This window comes from Canis aureus, chromosome 12 (genome assembly GCF_053574225.1).
Source record: "Canis aureus isolate CA01 chromosome 12, VMU_Caureus_v.1.0, whole genome shotgun sequence".
Lineage (NCBI taxonomy): Eukaryota > Metazoa > Chordata > Mammalia > Carnivora > Canidae > Canis > Canis aureus.
The window spans coordinates 9628123-9652662 of record NC_135622.1 but is presented as its reverse complement, the minus strand read 5'-3'; the positions used below and the strand labels follow the sequence as shown (position 1 = coordinate 9652662).

The 24540-nt window shown below is 39.0% G+C and overlaps 1 protein-coding gene and 1 pseudogene across 3 annotated transcripts in view; both read right to left on the bottom strand.

The window, feature by feature from the left end:
* Positions 1 to 17877: 17877 nt before the first annotated feature.
* Positions 17878 to 19059, bottom strand: LOC144280535 (large ribosomal subunit protein uL30 pseudogene; annotated as a pseudogene).
* Positions 19060 to 19632: 573 nt separating this feature from the next.
* GDAP2 (ganglioside induced differentiation associated protein 2) overlaps positions 19633 to 24540 on the bottom strand; it is a 146766-nt gene continuing 141858 nt past the window's right edge. For all 3 annotated transcript variants that reach the window (XR_013348930.1, XR_013348931.1, XR_013348933.1), the window contains one exon: positions 19633 to 19901. The gene's annotated coding sequence lies outside the window, so the exon portion shown is untranslated. The remainder of the gene's footprint in view (positions 19902 to 24540) is intronic.

Sequence of the window (24540 nt, the reverse complement as noted above, 5' to 3'; positions counted from 1 at the left end):
ATTCTCTTTTTTGGGCTCCACAGTACCACACTCTCCTTCTAGAGTCTCCAACCACTTCTTCTCAGGTATTCTTTTCTTCACATCTATATTTACTCTAAATGTTAGAGTTCTCCATGGCTCATCTTGAGTGGTCTTCTTTCATTCTACACTCTTCTTAATTGAGGTCATCCATTTCATTTGCCATCTGTTTGATACACACACATGACAACTTGATATTATGCTTAGATGTCACATAGGCATCTCAAACTTAACTTGTTTAAAACTAAACTTATCATTTTCCCTACTTTAATGTAACAGGCTCCCCATCTCAGTATATGGCGCCTTTAGCTACTCAGTCACTCAAAACAGAAAAAGAGAAATGGGGAAATCATCTTATCTCCTCTTTCTCTTTTATTATCTGCCCTCTACCCACACCAAATCTGTTAGCAGGTATTATTTATTCTAACTCATAGATATATCTCACATTCATTTTGTTCCCCATGTCATTTCAGTCTCAGCTAACATACTTTCTTGCCTGACTTACAGCAGTAGTCTTCCAACTGGTGTCCTTAAACTTTTGTTCCCTTACAATCCCTTTGACAAAGCTGTTAAACTGATATTTTAGAAATATAAACCAGATCATGTTACTCCTTTTTGACCTTTCATTGACCTCTCCTTACTCACTGTCCTCTAGCCACTTGGACTCTTGTAGTCCTCTGAGAGGCCCAGTTTTTCATGCCTAAGATCTTTGTACTTATAAACTCCAGGAAAGCAAGGACTGTGTCTTTCTTGTTCTCAATTTTATACCCAGGTCCAGGTATATGTAAATAGTTGATAAATATTTGCTACATAGATGAATGTTTCCTTTGTTTAGAATGTTCTTTCCTCCCTTATTACCTGGTTAAATATTATTTATCTTGGAGGTTTCACATCACTTTAATCACCACTTTCTCAGAGAAGTCTTCTGATGACCACCCCTCACCTTACCCTTCCTTCTTTAGGCAATGGCGACAGGGGTAGGCATAACACTGGCTGGACCAACTTCATATTATCCCATTCCTTTGGGTCAATATAGGTCCTCTCCTCAGATTCTCTTATCTAGAAGTGGTAAGGAAGGCTCTCTTGCCTTTGGGTCAAAGAGTTACTTGGTTGTGAATCTTGTTCTCTGATGTGTGGAGAACGCTTTTCTGGAGTAGAAGAGAATGAGGCCAAACTCAGAGAATGAAGAAGAACGAAGACAGAGTTCAGATCTGGATCCATTATCCACCCTTGACGCCTTCTCCAAACCTTGATTGTCAATTCTTCCTTGCTTCTATGAGCTACCCTAATATCTTTTCAAGCAATTCCTCCTTTTTGCTTAAACTAGTTCAAATTGGGTTTCTATAATTTGTAATTGAAAAATTTCTGACTAGTACACATTCCTCGATCTCCCAATCTAAATTTGGTCCTCTCATTATACTCCCTAAACACACTATGCTTTTCTTGCATAACGCTTATCAGAATTTGTAAGTATGAATTCATTTGTATGTTTGTGTAATGTTTGTTTCTACATAGATGATGACAGTCATGCTTATTTTGTTCACTATTTTTTATCCTGAACACAGTGTACTTTATACATAGCAAGCATTCAATAAATATTTGTTGAATTAATGATTAAATAAATGATTCTGGTGGCTGATTAGATATGTAAAGGGACCAGACAGGGAGAAGGCTTAGGATGACTCCACAATTTCTGGCTTCATTAAGAGGGCAGAAGATGATATCATTGAGTTGTATTGGGAGCATATGAGGAGTCAATGTAAGGGAGGAAGAACATGATTTAAGCTTTGGACATGAGTTTGTGGTATCCATGTACCTATGGTATAGTGGAGCTTTCCAGAAAATAGAATCTATCTGTCTCTGACTTAGAAGAGAGGACAAATTGGATATCTGATTTGGAAAGGCTTAAATAGATAATAGAACACATTGGAAGTTTTGGGAGCAGATGAGATACCCCGGCTAAAATGACTGAGGAGAAGGCCCTAAAGAACAACCCTTCAACCTAGCCTAGAGCCAAAGCTGCCCAGTGGTCCTCGGAGTCTGCTTAACTCCTGGCTTCCAGTTGAGCCACAAGACCAGAAATTGAGTTCTAGGTTTTGAAGAGTCTCTGAGAAAAAGGAGGTGTCAGACTGAGTACAGCATCCTTGACCTCTTTGATGGACCTACACATCTGCTTAGAATTGTACATCCTCCACCCAGGACTGTGTTAAGACATATGATGTGTACCAGGAACTTTTAAAACTTTTAAATGTGCTCTCATTTACATTTTAACTTTCTAATGTACAAATTATTACATCTATTTCATAGAAGAAAGATCAGGGGTTGAGAAGGTAAAAATAATCCGCCCTGGATCTGACATTTGGGATATGATCAGGCCAGAACTCTAGAGCCATGATCTTCCCACATTCTGGCTTCCTTTTCATCACAGGTTTGTGCCATATGGAAAGGGAGAGAAGGTCTGTCACACAAAAACTGTGGGAACAAAAGGTCCAAAGGGTAAAGTCAGCAGCCTGAACATTAACCAATTGCCTACTCTTGCCAAATCCACTCCTCAGAGGAGAGTGAGGTCAAGGTCTATAAACCCATCTCATGCTAGACTCTCTCCCTTTAATGCTACCAATTGATCTATGTGATAGTAGCTCCCAGTGGCCCATGCTTCAAGGCTGGTCCTATAGCCTTCCAGGCTTCTCTCTGTTCACTGACAGAGCAGCACCTCAAGGAGTCTCCTTGGTTTCTCCTGGAAGGTCATGGCAAATGGAGACCCAGAACTCTGAGTTGAGTTGCACTTGGGGTTCTTAATTCTGGAAGTAGAATCATTCATCTGGAAAAGTAAAGTTTCAGGAAATATAAAAGGAACAGACAAAAAAAAAGGAAGGAAGGAAGGAAGGAAGGAAGGAAGGAAGGAAGGAAGGAAGGAAAGAAAGAAAGAAAGAAAGAAAGAAAGAAAGAGAAAGAAAGAAAGAAGAAAGAAAGAAAGAAAGAAGAAAGAAAGAAAGAAAGAAAGAAAGAAAGAAAGAAAGAAAGAAAGAAAAAGAAAGAAAGAAAAAGTAAGGAAGGAAAGAAAGAAAGAAAAAAAAAACCTCATCACATCCTCTTAAAAGAAAAAACAAATCAAATTTTTTGGATAAATGACCGTGTCTTCAAGTACTTTTTGGATGTCGTTGCTGCTCTAAAGCCATTTTATTAATTTAGAGCCATAAAATGTATTATAACTCAGTTTATTCCAAAAATTATCACATCTGGTATATTTAGTGACAAGCGGGCCTGAGGAAAAATGGAAAAAATACAGGAGAGAAAATGGGATACTCATATTTCTCCTTGAGTTTTCTAAGAAAACAAAAGTTATTCTCAGAACAAAAAATTTCCCCTCAGATTTTATTGTGACCCAACTCTGAGTACGATCCAGAAAACTATAGTCAAAAAAACCATCTCTGCTGGTCAATATCCATCATGTATTCCCCCAATGGAGGGAATATTTTCTTCTCTATGTGTCTTCTTCCCCACCTTCCCAAAACCAGGGCTCATCAGGTCAAGAGGGAACTCACTGTCTAGAGCAACCACATCCAAACCAATGTGTCTTCTAGAAATGAAGACAGTTGAATCCTTGGCAGGAGTCACAATCTAAGTTTCTGGCTAAGATATCGGTACAGGTAAGTTTCCTAGGAAATTCCTATTCCCATTTTGTAGATTCATAATTCAACAAACATTTACTGGGTTTATTCCATGTGAGGAGTCAAACCAAGGGATGAAGGTACATATGTAAATTTGCTACAGTGTTCTTCCTGAAGAATCTCAGAGCCCAATGGGAGAATCTAACAACCAAATCAGCAATAGCTGAAGTGTGCACGGAAGGTTCCACCTATATATGAATCTGGGGCTGGTGGGAGTCAGGGAAGACTTCCAGGAGAAGGGTCTGCCTTAGCTGTGTCCTAAGAGACCAAAAGGAATTAGCCAAGCAGAGTGGGAGAAGGGCATTCAAAGTAGAGGAAGCAGTATGTGAAAAAAGAGAAATAAGTAAAAAGAAAAGCAGGTGGCACTTTTCTGGAGCTATAGTTAGTATAACTTGAGACATCACAGTGGGGAAGGAAAGGGTCAAGATGAGATGTAGCAGAAGGCAATCAGGTCATGATGAGGGGATTGGACTATTGGATTTAATCCTATAAATCAGGAGTAAGCAAATGCTTTCTCTAGAAAGGACAAAAAATACACATTTTCCTTTTGTAGGTTGTATAGTCGCTGTCATAACTATTCAATTCTGCTATTATAGCATAAAAGCAGCCATAGATAATATGTAAATGAATGAGCATGGCTATAGTCCAATAAAAATTTATTTACAAAACAGGCAGTAGACCAAGTTGGCCTCTGGGCCAATTTTTGCCAACCACTGCTATAAGTTATAATTGCCAGAAATAGGTTGACCAACTCATTCTGATTTGCCCAGGGCTTCCCCAGTTTTAGCACCAAAAGTCTCACATCCTGGGAAGCCCCATAGTTCCAGGTAAGCAGGGATGGTAGGCTAAACTCTACTTAGGAAGTTTGTTTAAATATACAGAATCTTGATGTCATTTGTGACTCAAATCAAAATCTACTGGGGTTGGTGGGGTTACAGGTGATGGGGTGCCATCTATAGGCAAGAGAGTGTTTAGATTTGTAAGTCAGATGGTTTGCTCTCAAGACAGAGGTAAGTACCCTACCCTAGAAGGCATGAAAACATGGTCAACATGGCCCTTTGAGAGGACAGATCCAGCCCAGCAGCCGCACCTTGGCCTGAAGCTAGACATTCACTGGTTTATGCAAATGGCTTTTCTCTAAGTAATCACCGCCTAATAGGGATTAGAAGAGGGTTCACAGAATCCAAGTGACTGGGAGCCCCAAGCAGAGGGACTAGAGGAGCGGCCCTTGTCTCTCCTCCCACTAGAGACCAAGGCTCACTAGGCCAAGGAGGGCTTACTGTCTACAGTAGCCACACCCAAACCAATGCTTCTTCCAGAAATGAAGAGGAGAATGAGTCCTGGGCTGGAGTCAAAATCTATGTTTCCAGCTAAAGCACACACACAGATAAAGAAAATAAGCAGAAAGGAAGATAAATGTTTGGGCCCAGATGTCAATTTTTGGAAGCTTTTCATGGTCAGCCCTTATCAGCAACAGCTCTGAAAAAGCCAGGTCTGAAATTTTCCTTTCTGAAGCAACAGGTGTTTGACTTCTGTTCAGAAATGGCAGCTGTTTGGCTTGGGCAAACAGAGAGTTTGTGCTAAAGGACTAATAGTACTGTCTTTACTTTCCTTAATCAGTCCTTTTTTAATTTAACTTCATAGCCATGGGGAAATTTTCCACTTAGTTGTAAATAATGCTTCCTATCTTCTGGACCACTTACTTCCAAAACAGATGGGTCTTGTTCTAAGAACATCAATATATGAAAATACATGCTCACAGTACAGATGATTTGAACTACATAAAAATTCTTAACATCTAAAACAGGTGTTTGTTTACAAACCTTTAAGCCCATTAACTCTTTAGCCAGTTCTTTAGCTATTGCCAAATTAAGTGCGATCAGAAATGAAAATAAAATATATTTTAAACCAATGCAGAAATAAGTAGCTTTGTAGTATTAGGTAGCAGGGCTTGGTAGTTAAAAGAAGTGGTTCAGTTGGAAACCCTGCTTTACTTCTTACTAAACTGTGTGACTTTGGGCATGGTAATTCATCCCAAGCCTCAGTTTTCTTATGTGTGAACACTAGGAATACTTATAATAGTTCCCCCAGGGCAGCTCCAGTGGTGCAGTGGTTTAGTGCTGCCTGCAGCCTGGGGCGTGATGCTGGAGACCCTGGATCGAGTCCCACATCAGGCTCCCTGCATGGAGCCTACTTCTCCCTCTGCCTCTGTGTGTGTGTGTGTCTATGAATAAATAAATAAAATCTTAAAAAAAAAACAAAACTAAAAAAAAAGTTCCCCCATAGGATTGTTGTGAGGGTAAAATAAAGTAAAAAGGTTATATATATATACATATATATGCATATATGTGTGTATATATGTAAACATATATATATATACAGTGTATACATATATACATATATATGTATATATATACAGTACTTAGCATAGTAAATACATAATAAATATAGTTGTAATATTACTTCTATTAGGCAAGTCGTTTTATCCCTAAGAGCCTACATTTTCTCATTAATGAAATGAAGGAGTTGACTTCTAAAGTCTTTCTGTTAGTTACCAATTCTCTACTTCATGTAGAAAATTAAAAGAGAGAGAGAGAGAGAAAAGGCAGGAAAGGGAGGTGGAGGCATATGAAGACCCTGAACTCACTTCCTCCCAGGAACACACCAAATCTATAACTACATATGGATAATTTCCCTCTGAAAAAGATCTGAAAACTAGATGAACTGGTCTCCACAACAAAGGGTAAAAAAACCACATCAAGATGTATAGGAAAGGCAGAGACACATTCTTGCAAAACAAACTTCACCAAACAGACATTTCTTCCAGAGGAGCAAAGGCACCCTGTTAGGCACCCTGGCCCCTGGGAAATGCATCAAAGAGACAAGCCCTCAGGATGTATGGCTTGGAAAACTAATGGATGTGATATCCAGGGATTGCAAGAAGCTATAGGAAAGTAAGATTCCTTTCTTAGAGGCCTCATATGTGGTCTTGCTCCCTGAGACTAAATAAAAAAACAGCGCTTTGAAACAACTAGACTATATGTGAGGAAGCTTCATTTGCTGACCTGGGAACATCATTTGTAGGGACAGGGGACAGTTGAGATGCTCCCTGGATCTGGAGACACCAGCAGATGCTGTTGTGCACTCTCCACATAGCCTACTAGCACAGACAAGCAAGCTTGGAGATGACACCCTCCCACTGCATTGCTGGGATGGGTGGGGGTGAATGGTCATGGCACTCACTGAGGCCAGGAAACATGACCAGTTGCAACACTCCTCTGCCCCCTAGATAGAGCTGGCAAATACTAGTGGTCATGGCATTCTCCCACTTCCAGCCTAAAGCTGAAGTACCCACACAGACAAGGCACCCTCCAGCTGCGCTGCTGAAGCCCACAGGCATACATAGTCAAAAACATTTTCCTGCTGCCTTTCTGAAGCTAGTGAGCATGCCCACTCCCAACACTTTCTAGTTGCCTTACAAAGCCAAGAGGCATGAGCAATTCACATAGGAGACACCCTTGGCTGCCTGGCCCTGGTGGACAAGAGGATTGGTGTTCCAGAGCTCCACAGAACTGTAACAATTGGAAAGACAGTTCTTGGCAGTCCACCACCCACAGGGCACTGCAAAGACAGCAGACTGAAACACCCAGTTTTCCTGTGAAAAAGGCCTATTTACTTATCCTGTACCTTCAACCTGAGAAACAGCCTTCAGGTTTCCCACACATATGGAGGCTAAGAAGGGCACTCAGAGAATGTAAGCAGAAAGATACCACCCTAGTGCACCAACTTGTGCTTGCTACAGCTTGACAAAACTTCCCAGAAAGGAACTTGTGTACTCATCCAGAGCCCTAATTTTGCCTATTTCCAGGGGAACCAGATCTTCTGGTCTGGAGGCCAGCAAAGATCATAACTGCGACTCCATGGGACTATATATATTTGCATACTTTAAGACCTCCTGCTCAAGGGTCTGGCTTCCAATCAGCCTAACACTATTTTCCAAATGAGACTTCTCTCCTTGAATCACAGTCAAGTCTTGACATACCCTCAACAATGAGGACATATCAAGAATAAATCAGCCAGTTAGACAATCCCACAGTGCTGACAAACAATAAAGTGCTAGGGCAAGTTTGAATGAGAAGGACCATCACCTAAACAAGGTCACTCCTTCAAGACTGAGAGTTTTTCACCTAATACATAAAAACAAACACAGATGGTCAAGCAAAATGAGGAAACAGAGAAATATGTTCCAAACAAAAGAACAAGATAAAATCCTAGAAAAAGACATACATAATTATGAATATAAGTTATCTACTTGATAAAGAATTCAAAGTAATGGTCATAAATATGCTCACCAAACTTAGGAAAAGAACAGGTAAACAGAGTAAGAATTTCAACAAAAAGATAGAAAATATAAGAAAGTACTGAATGGAAGTCACCTACAAACCAATGAAAACAGGAAAACAACATAGCAAAATCTATGGGATGCAGCACAAGCAGTTCTAAGAGGGAAGTTCATAGAGATACAAGGCTATCTCAAAAAAACAAGAGAAATATCAAATAAACAACTTATACCTAAAGGAACTAGAAAAAAAAGAACAAAGCCCAATTTTAGAAGGAAGAAAATAATAATATCAGAGTGGAAATAAATGAAATAGAGACTAAAATAACAATAGAAAATATCAGTGAAACTAAGAACTGGTTCTCTGAAAACATGAACAAAATTAACAAACCAAACAAAGAAAGAAAGGAGGGCTCAAATAAATAAAATCAGAAATTAAAGAGAAGAATTTAAACATCCCTATGTTTCTGATAACACAGGTATCCCTGTGTGAAATCCAAGGATCATAAGAGATTACTATGAATAATTGCATACCAATAAATTGGCCAACCTAGAAGAAAAGGATAAATTCTAGAAATTTACATTTTCTAATATTTTCTAATATTGAACCATGAAGAATTAGAAAATACAAATAGACCTAGCAAAATTGAATCAGTAATCAAAAACCTCCCAACAAATAAAAGTCCAGGACTCAATGGCTTCTCTGATGAATTCTATCAAATATTCAAAGATTTAATACCTATTCTTTTTAAACTCTTTCAAAAAAATTGAAGAGGAGGGAAAGCTTCCAAACTTATTTTATGAGGCAAGCATCACCCTAATACCAAAATCAGACAAGGACACCGCAAAAAAGAAAATTACAGGCCAGTACTCTGATACTCTGATGAACATAGATGCAAAACTTCTCAACAAAATATTAGCAAACTTAATTTGACAGTACATTAGAAGAATCATACACCATAGCCAAGTAGGATTTATTGCAAGGGTGCAAGGATGGTTCAACGTTTACAAATCATTCAATGTAATATACCACATTAATGAAATACAGGATTAATATAATAAAATCATTTCAATAAATGCATAAAAAGCATTTGATAAAATGTAACATCAATTTATGATTTAAAAAAAAACTCTCAACAAAGTGAATGTAGAAAGAATAAGGGCCATATAAGACAAACCTACAGGTGCTATCATACTCAATGATTAAAGGCTGAAAGCTTATTCTCTAAGATCAAGAACAAGAAAAGGATGCCTACTATCCACAATTTTATTCAACATAGTATTAGAAGTCCTAGCCAAAGCAATTGGGGGGGAAAAAGGAAATAAAAGGCATGAAAATTTGAAAGGAAGAAATAATGCTGTCACTATTTGGACATGACTATATATATAGAAAACCCCGCAGACTCCACCAAAAAGGACTAGAAGTAATAAATGAATTCAGTAAAGTTGCAGGATATAAAGTTAATATACAAAAATCTATCATTTGTCTATCCACTAATAATAAATTTTTAGAAGGAAAAATTAAGAAAACCATCATATTTACAATTACAGATAAAAGAATAAAATACCTAGGAATAAATTTACCAAGGAGTTGAAAGACCCATACACTGAAAATCATAAGATACTGGTGAAAGAAATTTAAGAAGACACAAATAAATGGAAAGATATTCCCTGCTCATGGATTGGAGGAATTAATACTGTTAGAATGTTCATATTACTCAAAGCAACATGCAGATTCAATGCAATCCCTATCAAAATTCCAATGGCATTTTTCATAGAACTAGAACAAATAATTGTAAATTCTTCACAAAAGACTCTAAATAGCCAAAACAATCTTGAGAAAGAAAAATAAAATTGGAGGTAATAGGCTCCCTGGTTTCAAACTATACTAATCAGAGTAATCAGAGTAGTATGGTGTTGGCATAAAGACAAAGTAATGGAGAAATGCCCAGAATTAAACAGACACATATAGGGTCAATTAATTTATGACAAAGGAGGCAAGAATATATAAGAGGGAAAGAATATTTATCTCATCAGTAAATGGTGTTGGGAAAACCAGACAGCCACATGCAAAGGAGTAAAACTAGATCACTATCTTATATCATCACACAAAAATTAACTTGGGTTGCCTGGGTGGCTTAGCTGGCTGAGTGTCCAAATCTTGGTTTTAGCTCAGGTCAGATCTCATGGGTTGTGGAATTGAGCCCCGTGTCAGACTTTGTGCTCAGTGAGGAGTCTGCTTGAAGATTATCTCCGCCTGCCCCTCCCACTTGTGCATTCTTTCTCTCTCTCTCTCTCTCCCTTTATTTCTCTCTCTTTCTAAAATAAATGAATAAATATTTTAAAAATTAACACAAAATGGATTAAAGATTTGAATGTAAGACCTAAAACAGTAACACTTTTAGAAGAAAACAATTGGTTTTAGTTATGTTTATTGGATATGACTCCAAAGGCAAGGGCAACAAAAGCAAAAATAAACTATTGAGACTACATCAAACTAAAAAGTACAGCAAAGAACAGCATCAACAAATTGAAAAGGCAACCTACTGAATGGGAGATGTTTGCAAATCATAACCAATAAGGAGTTAATATCCAAAATGTATAGAGAACTCATACAATTCAATAACAAAAAACCCCAATCTGATTAAAAAATTGGCAGAGATTCTGAATAGACATGTTTCTAAAGAATACATACAGATGACCAACAGACACATGAAACAATGCTCAACACCACGAATAATCAGGGAAATGCAAATCAAAACCACAAAGCCTGTCAGAAAGGCTAAAATTAAAAAAAAAATACAAGAAATAACTGGTAGTGAAGATGTGGAGAACAGAGAACCTTCATACCCTATTGGTGGAAATGTAAACTGATGTTACCATAACAGAAAACAGTAGGAGTTTCCCACCACCCAAAAAAAAATTGCAACTAGAGCTACCATATGATCTAGAAATTCCACTACTGGGTATCTGTTTGAAGAAAACAAAAATACTAATTCAAAAAATATATGCACCCCTATGTTCATTGCAGCATTATTTACGATAGCCAAGATATGGAAACAACCTAAGTGTCCATCAGTGAATGAATGGATGAAAAAGATGTGAGATATATATATATTATTCTGAATATATTGTAATGAAATATTATTCATTCATAAAAAAGGATGAAATCTTCCATTTGTGACAACATGGATGGACCTTGAGGGTATTATGCTAGGTAAAATAATCCAAGCAAGGGAAGATACATTCCATATGATTTCACTTGTACGTGTAATCTGAAAGACAAAACAAACAAATAAAACAAATCCCAGACTTGTGAATACAAAGGACAGACTGGTGGTTGCTGGGCAAGGGAGTGGGGGTGGTGGGAGTGGGGACAAAATATGTTAAGAAGATCAAGAAATACAAACTTACAGTTATAAAATAAATAAGTCATGAGGATGTAACATACAGCATGGGGAATATAGTCAATAATATTGTGTTAACTCTAAGATGACAGATGGTAACTAGACTTATTGTGGTGATCATTTGTAGTATATACAGATGTCAAATCACTGTAATATTGAATATCAATTATACCTTAATAAAATAAATCCATAGTTGGATAGATGGATGAAGAAGAAGAAGAAGGAGGAGAAGAAGGAAGAGGAGGAGGAAGGGCGGGGAGGGAGGAGAAGAAGGGGACAAAGGGATGTCAGGATTATGTGGGTACAAAAATGTCCCTCTCCAGGACAGCCCTCTGAAAAGTAGCAATGTGTTAGGAGGATATATACATAAGGATGAAGACTTTATTTGATAATAAGTAGAGAAACAAGAGAGACATTATTGGGCTATACTACATACTGCCTAGCCAGAAGATGACATCAATAATATATTCATAGTATACATTTAAAAAACAAAATCTAAGACATTAGACATTATTAGGGGATATGTGCTCTAAACTTTTAGCTGGATATCTTATTCTTCTAAAGGAGAGCATCTAGTAAGTTTTTAAACTACTTTACTGGCATTTGTGTTGTGTAGAGTGTGAATGTATTAGCAAAGGCAGTAAGAAACTGGACTTCATTTTCACCATCAAAGAGGAATGGATTGGTATTGTAAAAATGGGAGGAATTTGGGTGAAAATAGCCATGTTGTCTCTCAAGTTGTAATCATAAAGAACAGGAAGGCTGTGAGTACCAGACAGTATTCCAAATAGTGATGACTTTCAAATGGAATTGTACAGCCATAAATTATACCCAAAAAGAAGAAACTAGTAGGAGTGTTGTTGGAGGTAGTAAGTTATTCTAGGCATTATGGAATACCTAGTACCTTCCAGGTTCTATATTACATATTGAGAAGGCAGAAATTTCTTTTAAAGCCTTTTGTTCCATAGGCACACACAAGCCCATAGAGTACAGTTTACTGAGGTGGCATCAAGTACACAATTCCAATATAATTTAAGTAATGTTAAGATAGAAGTAAGCACAGGCTACCTAGAAAACCTGTGAGAGGCATTTCGCCAGACTGGGAAAGGTCAGAGAAAATCCCCAGTGGAGGTGATAGCTGACCTTACTTTCAAAGAATATACAGAAGCATATGTAAGAAGAACAGGTAAGAAGCAGGTTCTATTCTGAAGAAATGAATGTCTGAAAGAGATCATAGTGAAACCTTGGAACAATTTAGCTTTTCCATAAAATGAAATTTGAGTTATGGCATAAAGGGAGATGGGAGCTGGAGAGGTGGAGAGAGAACCAAGTCATAAGGGGCCTTGTGTAAGGAGAGCCTTGCATAAGGGCTTTTTCAATGATTTTGGGTGTTTTCATGCAGGTAGTAGACATTGCAGAAAAGTTTGAATCGAGGAAATGACATGGTCTAAATGATAGACTCAAAGCTGAAAACAGAGATCAGTAGCAGAAATCTGAAAGTGATGAGAAAGAAACTAGGGAGTGGCGATAGAATGGAAAAGAGGGAATGAATTTGAGCAATCTTAGGCGGTAGAAATGATATGATTTTGCTAAGGAGATTGGAAAAGGATGTGATGCTAATGCTTATGATAACATAAAGTATAATGTTGGTAATTGAAGACAAAAGAGTAGATGAGGTGGTCCAGGGTGAGTAGGTGGGGTGAGATGAAAAGAAGATAGAGGACTGAGTCACAAACCAAGAAGGGAGTGAAGAAGTAGCCAAAGAAGTAAGAAGCATTCCAGGAGAGAGAGTTGTCATGAAAAATCAAGAAAGCAAAGGTTCCAGGTAGGAAGCCAACAGTACCTAAGTATTGGACTTAGCAATAAAAAGGCAGTTTTTGAGACAATCAAGAGTAGTGTCAATGGAGTGGTGGAGACATAAGTCAGATTGCAGTGGGCTGAGGTGAGAAAGTAGAGACAGAACATAGGTTGCTCTCTCAGGAGGCTTGGCTGTGAAAGAAACAATAGATTTAAGGAGATGCCAGTTTGAGGGGGGAGTTTTTAAAAAGACATTGAGAGACCTGAGCACATTTATATGGGGAGGGGAGGAGCCCTCAGACAGGGAAAGATTGAAGATAGAGACTGGATGGAAAGGAGTCCTCTCTGGCAATGGCACCATCCTGCCCCTCAAAGGAGTGAGTTCTCGGTCACTAGTAGAGCACACCCACTGTCAGGAATGCTAGAGGAAGGGCTTTTCCTTTGAGCAGCCTAGCTGAATCCAGTGCTACCTTAGTGCTTTATTGATCTTTTTGTACTCATATTACTATATATTGACTGAGGTAGAATATTCAGACAGATTGAAGCTACATCACAGATTGAACTATCCAGGTCTGCAGTAGGGGTTGTTGGCCACTTGACTACCTCAGCTTTCTCTGATTCAGAGATCACAATGAATTAATTCAGGATAGAGGTGACCATCAGGCTAACCATCTCCTTAGCCACCTCCCCATGTCCACCTTTGGGAATATTTGGTTTCAAAGTCCACGTATAATTCTAATTCAACCCAACACAATTCAGTTAATTACACATCCATTGAGTGCGTGCAAAGATTGTATGATGATAGGAACATGCATTCTGTCTGCAAGAAATAGTCTTTTCCCAGTCATTCATCTTTTCTGTGAACTGAAATAAACAGAAAAGAAATGAACATGACAATCAGGGTAGGGTTTTCTTTTCTTTCTTTTTTTTTAAATGATTTTATTTATTTATTCATGAGACACACACACACACACACACACACACACATACACACAGAGGCAGAGACACAGGCAGAGGGAGAAGCAGGCTCCATGCAGGGACCCCGATGTGGGACTTGATCCCGGGACTCCAGGATCACGCCCTGGGTCGAAGGCAGGTGTCAAACCACTGAGTCACGCAGGGATCCCCAGGGTAGGGTTTTCAAACCATGTTTGCAGAACCCTCAGATTCTAAGAAGGTGCTCCTTGACCACAGAAGTGGGTGAAGGCAAGAGAGGCTCCAGGCCTTCCCATCCCGGCTTCAATTTAAGTAGCTCTACTTTCATTTGTTTTATATATTTGGGTTGTCATAGGTTTTGTTTGCACCAAGAGTTCCAAGCTTAAGCCCCACTGAAGTAATGCTTGAACATCAAAATTAAGAAAGGCATAATGCTTTCTTAATTATCAAAAAACAGATCAAAAGCATCAATTAAGGGATTAATTTGGTCTTCCCAAACCTTTTCATGAATCAATTCATCAGAAAAAAACAAACCTATAGTAGCAGGCATTATACCTGTCCCTTCCTGGGCATTGGGGAGACAGAGATGAAGAAAACCTGGTCTCTGCCTTCAAGGACTTCATGATCCAGTAACGGAGATAGACAGGAGAATGATCATTCTAGGGTGGTATGTGGCATGATCAAAGTGCAGATTGACGATGGTGAGGAGACAAAGGTGACAACAATGAATGTTGTCTGAGAAGTGAGGGAGAAAGGATTTTCCAGGGAAAGCTTCACAGGAGACCTGTTTAAGCTGAATCAAATATATGAGTTTGCCAGGAAAAGGAGAAAAGGTGTACACTTATCCTTGTGGTGAGCCCCCAAGTGCAGGCAGGAGAAAAGCAAGAGAAGATGGCCAAATTCTGGTCAATATAAATACAGGGGGGACCAGATCTTGCAGTGATCTTGCAGCTTTTCCCTTAGGCTGCTCCTGGGCCTCTCAGAGGCCCTAAGTGTTTCAGAGCACTCCTTGTCAGTCAGGGGCTCCAGCTCCGTGTCCTTCCAAGTACTGCCACCTAGTGGCCATGCTCAAAGCCCGCGTTTCCCTGGAGAGTCTTGACGCAGACTAGGAGTCATCTCCGTCTTCCCATGGATTTTATTTTATTTTATTTATTTATTTATTAATAAAATAATTTTTATTGATGTTCAATTTACCAACATACAGAATAACACCCAGTGCTCATCCCGTCAAGTGTCTTCCCATGGATTTTAGAGTTGAGGATATAGTGGACATATAACAGCGACAAGTGACTTCTCTGGGAAAACAGTTTGTGAGAGCTAGCATTGGAATGGAACCTAGCTCTGGGACTCCAGGACCAAGTTAGGTGTGATCTGGTTCACCCCCCGCCACCCTCTGGCTCTGGCAGGCTTATCCTGAAAGTTGAGTGAGCTCAACTTGGTGGCTGCCTCTGGAGTGTGCTTAAAATCCTCTTCCAGGCATTGGTGTAGTGGGGACAGTTTAAGAGAGAAGGAATATGGGAGTAAATCGTGGAGCTGGAGGGAATGGAAGAGGGTATAGCCTCCCCTCCGCACCCCCCTCCACTAGTCTAGCCTTCAAACCTATTTCTCAGCAATTTAGCAAAAGTGGTTAGTGATGTTCTGAGGATGGACAAAGACTGTATACTTCAGGCATTGGGAGTCACCACGTTAGAGAGAGAAGGAGGGAAGGCTCTTCAACCATACCCTTTCTGAGGAATGGATGGTTCCATGACCACAGGCAAAGGAGAGTTATAGCCAGACACCTGGCTAGAGGTCTCTGAAAACACCTGTCAGCTCTGAAAACACCTGTCAGCTGTCCAAAAACGATGCATTCAAATAGGATTCTCTGTTCAAGTCAACCATTTACATGCAAAATGTTTCAGAAGCCCTTCTAGGATTACAGAATTCACCATGGTTTCAATCTATCCCAGGACAAAGCCATGTACTCAACTATGCTGATTCAAATTCATATGGCACCGTGTGTAAGGGTGGTCATACCCTGTGGTGCTTGCATATATTACATATATATACTTGCAACTATATATATCTATATTTAATATTTGAAATTTAAATAACTTCCAAATTGAAAACATAATTCTTAAAACTGTGTTTAGAATCAAACCTTTTTGTTATAGAAATCATAAGGAGTATTTTTAGTAAGACAGAAGTATATCTAGGTTCACAAGAACAGATTTGATTTTGATTTGTTTTATACCAGTAGCTAAAGCAGAATGGAATTTTACAACAAAAATCATAAGAATAATAAGACTTACATGATTGACATGGTCAAAAAATAACAGGAACTAGATAGTAAAGGGGGTAGAAGAAGAAAATCTGTATATTAAACAACAACAACTCTGGGCAGAGAACTCCCTGGGTGAGCTTAAGCTTTAGTCTCCATATCCTTTTAGACTAAGAGAAAAGAATTGCTTCAGTTGAGCCCTGAATGAAGCATTTCGTACATTACTGCACTACTACCAGGTAGGTATCTCAGTCTTTATTTTGTAGAGGAGGACAGTAAGGCTCACCGGGATTATCTGACCTTCCTGAGGGCGTGCACCTATCATGTGATAGTGTCACTCTATGAAATGGTAGAGTCATTTCATTGGCACCCTACCTCCAAAACCCTGAGCTATCTCTATACCCTCTTACTTTTCCCCAAGCATCCCCAGCATGAAGTCTTCCAGCACAAAGAAAGTTTTCTGGCTAAGAGTAGGAAGAGCTGGTCTTGCCTATAGTTCAAGGGAGAGCCCTGGCTAAGGTGGGCTCACAGAGGAACTCGCCTCCCCACTCCCAAACAAAAAATTCCTTGAGTTGTTTCTGAATGTCCCGTACTTGAGGCTGGGCAGCATGTTCAGGGATCAAAGCCCTGGCACCTCATCTTGTATCCATCAAACTGAATTCTCAGAGGGAGGGAAAAAGGGAGGAGAAGATGGAGGCTGCTTCTGATTAGCTTATGTCTTCTGCCAAAGTGAGATGTCCTCTCCCTGTGGACAATTAAATGGTTCTCACGGACCTACCATCTGGGCTCAACAAAGTGTGGAATGGCTACTCTCTCTCTCCAACCTACTCCACCCTGGTTTGGGGAGCAGGACAATGAGATTCAGAAAATCTAGCCTTTTCTCCATTTCCTATCCTTCCTTCTTCCCTGGCATAGCTGCTGCTAACACAGTCTTCCAGCCCTTCTCTCTCAGTTGATAAAGCCAGTCCAGAGCACACCCTATCAATGGCTCTGGAAAGAGCCAGGGAGCCACCCCTGTCACTGTACTGGACCTTGGGACCAGGACTGGTGGTCCCAAAGATGGAAGCAGCATCAAATTCCCCCAAACACTCCCAGAAAGGTTCTTGGAAAAGCAAAGCCCTGATTCAGCCACAGTTTTCAGAACAAACTCATGGCTTGCTGTTGCTGTTATTGTTGATTTGTCTTTAGGTGGACTGACATGAAGTTGTGGTAGAGGCCAGCAATGGGAGGTGCCAACAGACAAAATCATGAAGTGGGGAAGGGATGTCTGAATTGTTTGTCTTGGCTTCTCAGGCCTTATCTTTCCTATCTACAGCCCTCAGATCCATCTGCTAACAAACATTCACATTATTTACCTCCTGTGTACCAAGCACTGTGCAAGGCCGTAGCCCTAACCTGACTCATTTTTTGGCTAGGGAAGAGAGACAGCCAAGTAAACAGGACCTATTAGATTTATAGAAGGTGTCATGAAAATTCAGAGTGGAGGTGTGAGACACACCCTGGAGACAAATTTTGAAGGGTGCAGAGGATCTTGTCTGTTTCAAAGGGAGGAAAATGCAAGAAAATAAAATAACTGACAACTGTACTAAGCTTTTATTTTGTACAATGCTTCCTCCTAAATAATCTCATTAGATCCCTAAAACAACTCTTTTAAGTTGGGAAGGAAAGCATATAGTCCTGGCTCACAGCAGATATCTCATAAAAGTTTTTCATGTGAATTAACCTCCCTGTTGGAGACCAGGAAACTGAGGGTCCAAAGAAGGTAAATATTTGTCCAAGGTCACAGGGCTTGAAGCAGGGAGCCAAGACTCAAATCCAGGTCTCTGACTCTGAATCCTGAGTGCTTCAGTGGTTTTCAATATGAGGTCAATAGATTGCTCGAGTCTTTCTCCCCCCCCTCCAGCCCCCATTTGAAAGTAGTCATTTATTAACTGACCAGATTACAAAAATAATCATGATAGATATCTTAGTTCATCCTTCTAATAAGCCTATTGATCTGGCCTTCCCAGTTGCCAACATCTCCACCTTCTACAAAATTGGTGGTCTATTTCTTCATTCCCCTGAATGGAGAAGATGATTTGAAGGACCATTAAAAGTTGTTTGCTTCTTTGAAACGTTTTCCAACAGTATAGATCTCGTGAATCAGATCCTCCATGTAGATGATGCTGTATTTACCAAGAGATTGAGCAATCAATGTGTTATTGATCAAAGCAATCCCCTTCTTGTCGATCTTGCCATAATCACACTTGTAGATCAATTCATTCACCAGCTTCAGGTTTGGGTACCCACCAGGTATGCATGGTTCCACAATCCTTAGCATGTTAACTGAAGCTTTGTTGAGCTTAACAAAGGTGCCATTGAAGATCTGGTGAAGGTGAAGAAGCTGCAACACCTTTTGAATCTTTGGGCCCACACCTGTGGGCCCATACCTCTGATCCTGATGACAAATCCCAATTTGGGTTCCACGGGTACGTAGAAGTTGCCAAGTTTTCTTGCCATCCTTGCCATTCGAATCTCAGTTCTGTACATCTGCCTATATTCCTTGTGGTAATGTTTAGATTTTTCATAGATAAAGCTTCCTCCTTGCCTTTCGAAACATCTTTTGAGCAAACTTCTTTCTTAGACTTCTGATCTTCAACTCTGCAAAATTCCTTCACTTTTTCTGCAGGAACCTTCTTTTCTTTTCTCTCCTGCACCCTCTATGGTTCCAGCTGGAAAAAAAGGACTGGAATCCTTAAAAAAATTATTTATTTATTTGAGAGAGAGAGAGAGAGAGAGTGCACAGGAGAGCACAAGCAGGGGAAGCAGCGGAGGGATAGGGATGAGCAGGGAGCCCTGGGATCATGACCTGTGCTAAAGGCAAACACTTGATTTACTGAGCCACCCAGACACCCCTGCTGGAGTCCTTTTGAGGGTACATGAGTTCTCAATGAGGATATTCAAGTGTGTTTTCTGTTGTTGTTGTTGTTGATTATTCACCAAATTAATATAGGCATATTCCAGGTCACTGTGATGGCTCCTCATGGTCAGGCACACATAGGATTTTGGTGTCCACATCTTTGTCTGTGTTTAGACACAAATCAGAGGTATCATAGAGCCTACTCTGAATAGTAATTAAAAAAAGAGAAGTAAAAAGTAATACAGGCATAGTAACAGAGGCATGCTAAATGCGGAAAAGCTGACCCCATAGCAGTAATTAACATATTTATGTTGCCAGTGATAATTTAATTTTTGCAAAACAACATCATTAGTCACATTAAATTAACCCAAGCTGACTTAAACAATAAAGGGAAATTTTTGGTTCACATAACTGACAATTCTCAAGGCATTATCCCTTTAGGATCAATTTGATCAAGGCTCCAAGTCCATTTCTCAGTAACAGTCTTGGCTCTGCTCCCTCCCATGTTTTGTCCTCAGGCTGGTTGCAAGTTGTCCATGAGCAGCAACTGGGCCATATGCTTCTATATTCACATCTGGGGGAAAGAGAAAGTTCCTCTTGACAAATACAGAATGAAAGTCCTGAGTTTTGCATTAATTGGAATATCCTTGAACTAACTTCTGTGGCCAAAAGAATGCCAGGATATGTTTGGTTTAGACCTTTTGTAGCAAGAGGGATGCGTTGACCCTGAGCAGAGCCCACTCTTACATAGGCGGCAGCCATTCCCTGGGAAAAAGGACAAAGGATATTGAAGAGATAACTACATTGTCCACAATATGTGGTTAAAGTGTTACAGGCAGAAAAGTGCCATGGACAAAACCCCTAAGAGAAGAAATTCTTTTCTTTTAATTTTTATTTATTTATGATAGTCACACACACACACACACAGAGAGGGAGAGAGAGAGAGAGAGAGAGAGAGAGAGAGAGAGAGAGGCAGAGACACAGGCAGAGGGAGAAGCAGGCTCCATGCACTGGGAGCCCGACGTGGGATTCGATCCCGGGACTCCAGGATCACACCCTGGGCCAAAGGCAGGTGCCAAACCGCTGTGCCACCCAGGGGTCCCAAGAGAAGAAATTCTTAGCAGGTTAGAGACATTAAATAAGAGCTGTGTTCTGGATCTGTGCATGAGAAGAGGTTGGAGAATTACCTTAAGCCAGGGCATTCTAAGCCATGGTAAGTAATTAGGATTTTTTTTCCCTTCTAAATACAGTGGGAAGCCATTGAGAAATTTTAAATAAAGGAAGGACATAATCAGGTTTATCTTTTAATATAACATCAGCTGCTATGTGGAAATGGGCTGGGTGGTTGCCTGGAATGAGAAAAGAATGGAAATGGGGAATCCAGTTAGGAAGCAATTGTAATGATCTAGGCAAAACAGATTTATCGTGATGCTCATGAAGCTTATGTTTCAACACTCCTCACTAGCACAAATCTCTTAAAGGGTGCTTTTGAGAGGTCCTGTGGTGCACTCTCATGCTCAAATGTTTTCATAGAATTTGTGAGAGTAGGTTAATTAACAGAATCAGATGAACTTCCATCTCTTCCTCCCTAACTCACTCTCCCTCACACTTGCCCCTGGGACAGATGACCTTAGTGTGACTGTGAGGATTCAGGGGATCCAGCTAAGTGGAGGTTGAGTTGGGGAAACACTTAGTGTGGGTTTGGTGACATATATTTGTGTGGTTCTGTGCAGGTCTGACAGCAAAGGCCTAAGCAATAGGACAGCCTGCATACCTTCTCTTTTTTCCCTCTTCACCATCACACTATGCTTAATGAGTTTCCCACTGCTACCTCTGTGGTCCAGACCTGACCCAATAGCCAACTAACTAGTCTTCCTTTTCTAGCCTTGGCCCCTTCCAACTCATCCTCTACACTGCCCTCAGAAAAGACTTTCTGAAACAAAACAAAACAAAGATTGGATACCATCACCCCTCAGATTAAAAACCTTGATTAGAACTTTCCATTGCCCACTGGGTAGAGTTCATCATGTTCCATAACCTATTTCTATTCTTTTTCCATCTCTTCTTGACCTTCCAAAGTAAGAATTACTCAATATTTTCTACATAACCTATGGTCTTACAAAATAATAGATAACAAAAGGAATAAAAAATGGACAATGTTGACTTCTCTTCAATTTATCCACTCCTGAGCCTGGCACTCTTTCCTTTCTGTGGCTATAGCTCTGGGGAGTGTTTCTGTTGTACCTTACACCCCATTTCCTCCCAATGGCTTACATCAAGTAGGAGTGAGAGCTGATGTTGACCTAAGAGAGCAGAACGATGATATGTTCCTTTTGACCACCTCTTCGTCAGAGAGCAATGCTATTTAATTGGCTTGACAGGGGATTATCACTGAAAAAATTCTATGATAGTCCTGCTGGCAAATCCTGTGTGTAAACCGTGTGTGAATTCCTGAATCTGCTTTTGGTAAAAGAGTGGGAGACTGGGTCAGGGCTGATAAGGAGAGGGGTAAATCATGACTATAAAGGCAAGCCAATTTTTGTGGTTGATACTCAAACAGATTCAAAGTGTTCCATTTGTTTGTTTAATAAAACAGTTGTCATTGCCCCTAGAACCCAAGTCTAAAGAAGAAAACAACTCAAGGAGATGGGCAGGGGGATGGGGTGACTGGGTGATGGGCACTGAGGGGGGCACTTGACGGGACGAGCACTGGGTGTTATGCTATATGTTGACAAATTGAACTCCAATAAAAAAATATACAAAAAAAAAGAAAAGAAAACAACTCAATAAAAGTGATAAAACTCTAACCAGACTGATCAGAAAATTGAGAAGACACAAATCACCAATATCAGGATAAGAAAGGATGTATCACTATTGATTCTACAGATATTTTAAAAACAATAGGGGAACCTTTTAAACAATTTTAGGCTAAGAAATTTGACAACTTAGATGAACAAATTCCTTGAAAGATACAAACTTCCAAAGCTTACTCAAGAACAAATTGATAACTCAAATATTCCTATGTCTGTTGAAGAAATTGAATTCATAGTTGAAAATCTTACCCTCCAAAAAAATTCAAGGCTAAGATTTCACTGAGGGAATTCTTTTTTTTTTTTTTTTTGATATTCTCTTTCACCCAACCCTTATTTTAAAATGTCAAGGGGGATCCCTGAATGGCTCAGCGGGTTTAGCACCTGCCTTCAGCCCGGGGCATGGTCCTGGAGTCCCAGGATCGAGTCCCACGCCGGGCTCCCTGCACGGAGCCTGCGTCTCCCTCTGCCTGTGCCCTGCCTCTCTCCCTCTCCCTCTCTCTCTCTCTCTCTCTGTGTGCGTGTGTGTTTCTCATGAATAAATAAAATCTTTAAAAAAAATGTCAAGGGATGATAATGATGATTCTTTTATAGTTATATATTCCATTGTTTATGATACAGATATCTAGATTTATTATCTCTCATGAGACAATAAGTTGTATAATTTTAACTTGATTTGGAGAGATTTATTGAGGCTTATTTTGGTTTCTTGTTAGATTATTTGCTTTTTAATACCTATATAGAAATGTATGAGCTATATTCTTCAGAAGAAGTTTAATAGGTTCACCAAGTTCTGATTTATGTTATCAAAATGTATTTTAAATGTTTTGGTACTATAATTATCAAAATGTATATAAAATACATGTTTATATATGTTTTCTTATTAAGTTTATAAAAAGCAAATGTTATCAGGATAAATGTATAAAATAAATACAGGTAATACCAAATTTTTATAAATTTTCATATATGCTTGAAAATCGTATCACTGAGGGAATTCTATTAAACATTTAAGGAAGAAATAATATCAATTCTATTCAAACTCTTCCAGAAAGTTGAAATGAAGGAAATACTTCCGAATTTATTCTATCAAGCCAGCATTACCTTGATACCTAAACTGAAGACATTATAAAAAAACTAAGACCAACATCTTAGAGGAATATAAATACAAAAATTCTTAATAATTTTTCTGGCAAGATGAATCCAACAATATATAAAATGAGTAATACAGCATGACCAAGTAGAGTTTATCCCAGGAATGCAAGATTGGCTTAATGTTTGACAATCAGTCAATATAACTCATCATAGTAACAGATTTAAAAGAGAAAATCCATATGATTATCTGAGTAAATGCAGGGAAAAAATGCCTGATGAAATCTAACAACCGTTTGTGATAAAAAGTCTTAGCAACTAGTAATAGAAGGAAACTTACCCAACAAGATAAAGGACATACATGATAAACCAGTAGCTAATATCACACTTAATAATGACAGACTGAACGCTTTCTCTTAAGATCAGAAAAAAGACCAGGATTGTACACTTTTTATCACTGCTATTCAACATTGTATTTGAGGTTCTAATCAGTGCAATAAGGCAATGAAAAGAAATAAAAGACATTTAAATTGGAAAGGAGGAAGTACAAAACTGTCTTTATTTGCAGATGGCATAATTGTCTATGAAGAATATCTGATGAAATCCACAAAAAAGCTACTAAAACTAATCAATGAGTTTATCAAGGATGCAACATGCAATATCAATATAAAAAATCAATTGTATTTCTGTATACCAGCAATGAACAACCAAAACAGAAATTTAAAAATACCACTTGTGATATAACAAAAGAAATATGAAATATTTAGGGATAAATCTGACAAGATCTGTACACTGAAAACTACAAATCATTGCTGAGAGAAATTAAAGGATATCGCAAATATAGACAGATACTGTGCTCATGGATCAGAAGATTCAATATTGTTAAGGTATCAATTTTCCCCAATTAATCTACAGATTCAAAGTAAGCCTAATCAAAATCTTGGTAGGCTTTTTTGTAGAAACTGACAAGATGGTTCTAAAATTCATCTGAAAATGCAAAGGATCTGGAATAGCTAAAACAAATTTGAGGAAGAAGAGCAAAGTTAGAGAACTAGTATTACCTGAATTTCAGATTTATTATAAAATTTATGGTAATCAAGACAGCATGATATTGGTATGAAGATAGACAAATCAATGGAAAGAACAGAGAGTCCAGAAACTGCCCAACATGTATATGGTCGATCGACTAACAAAGAAAATAACTTAGCAGAGAGAGGATAGTCTTTTCAATAGTTGATGTCGGAACAATTGGCATCTATATAACAGCAACAAAAAAGAAGAACATTGATTCATACCTTATACCATAAACAAAAA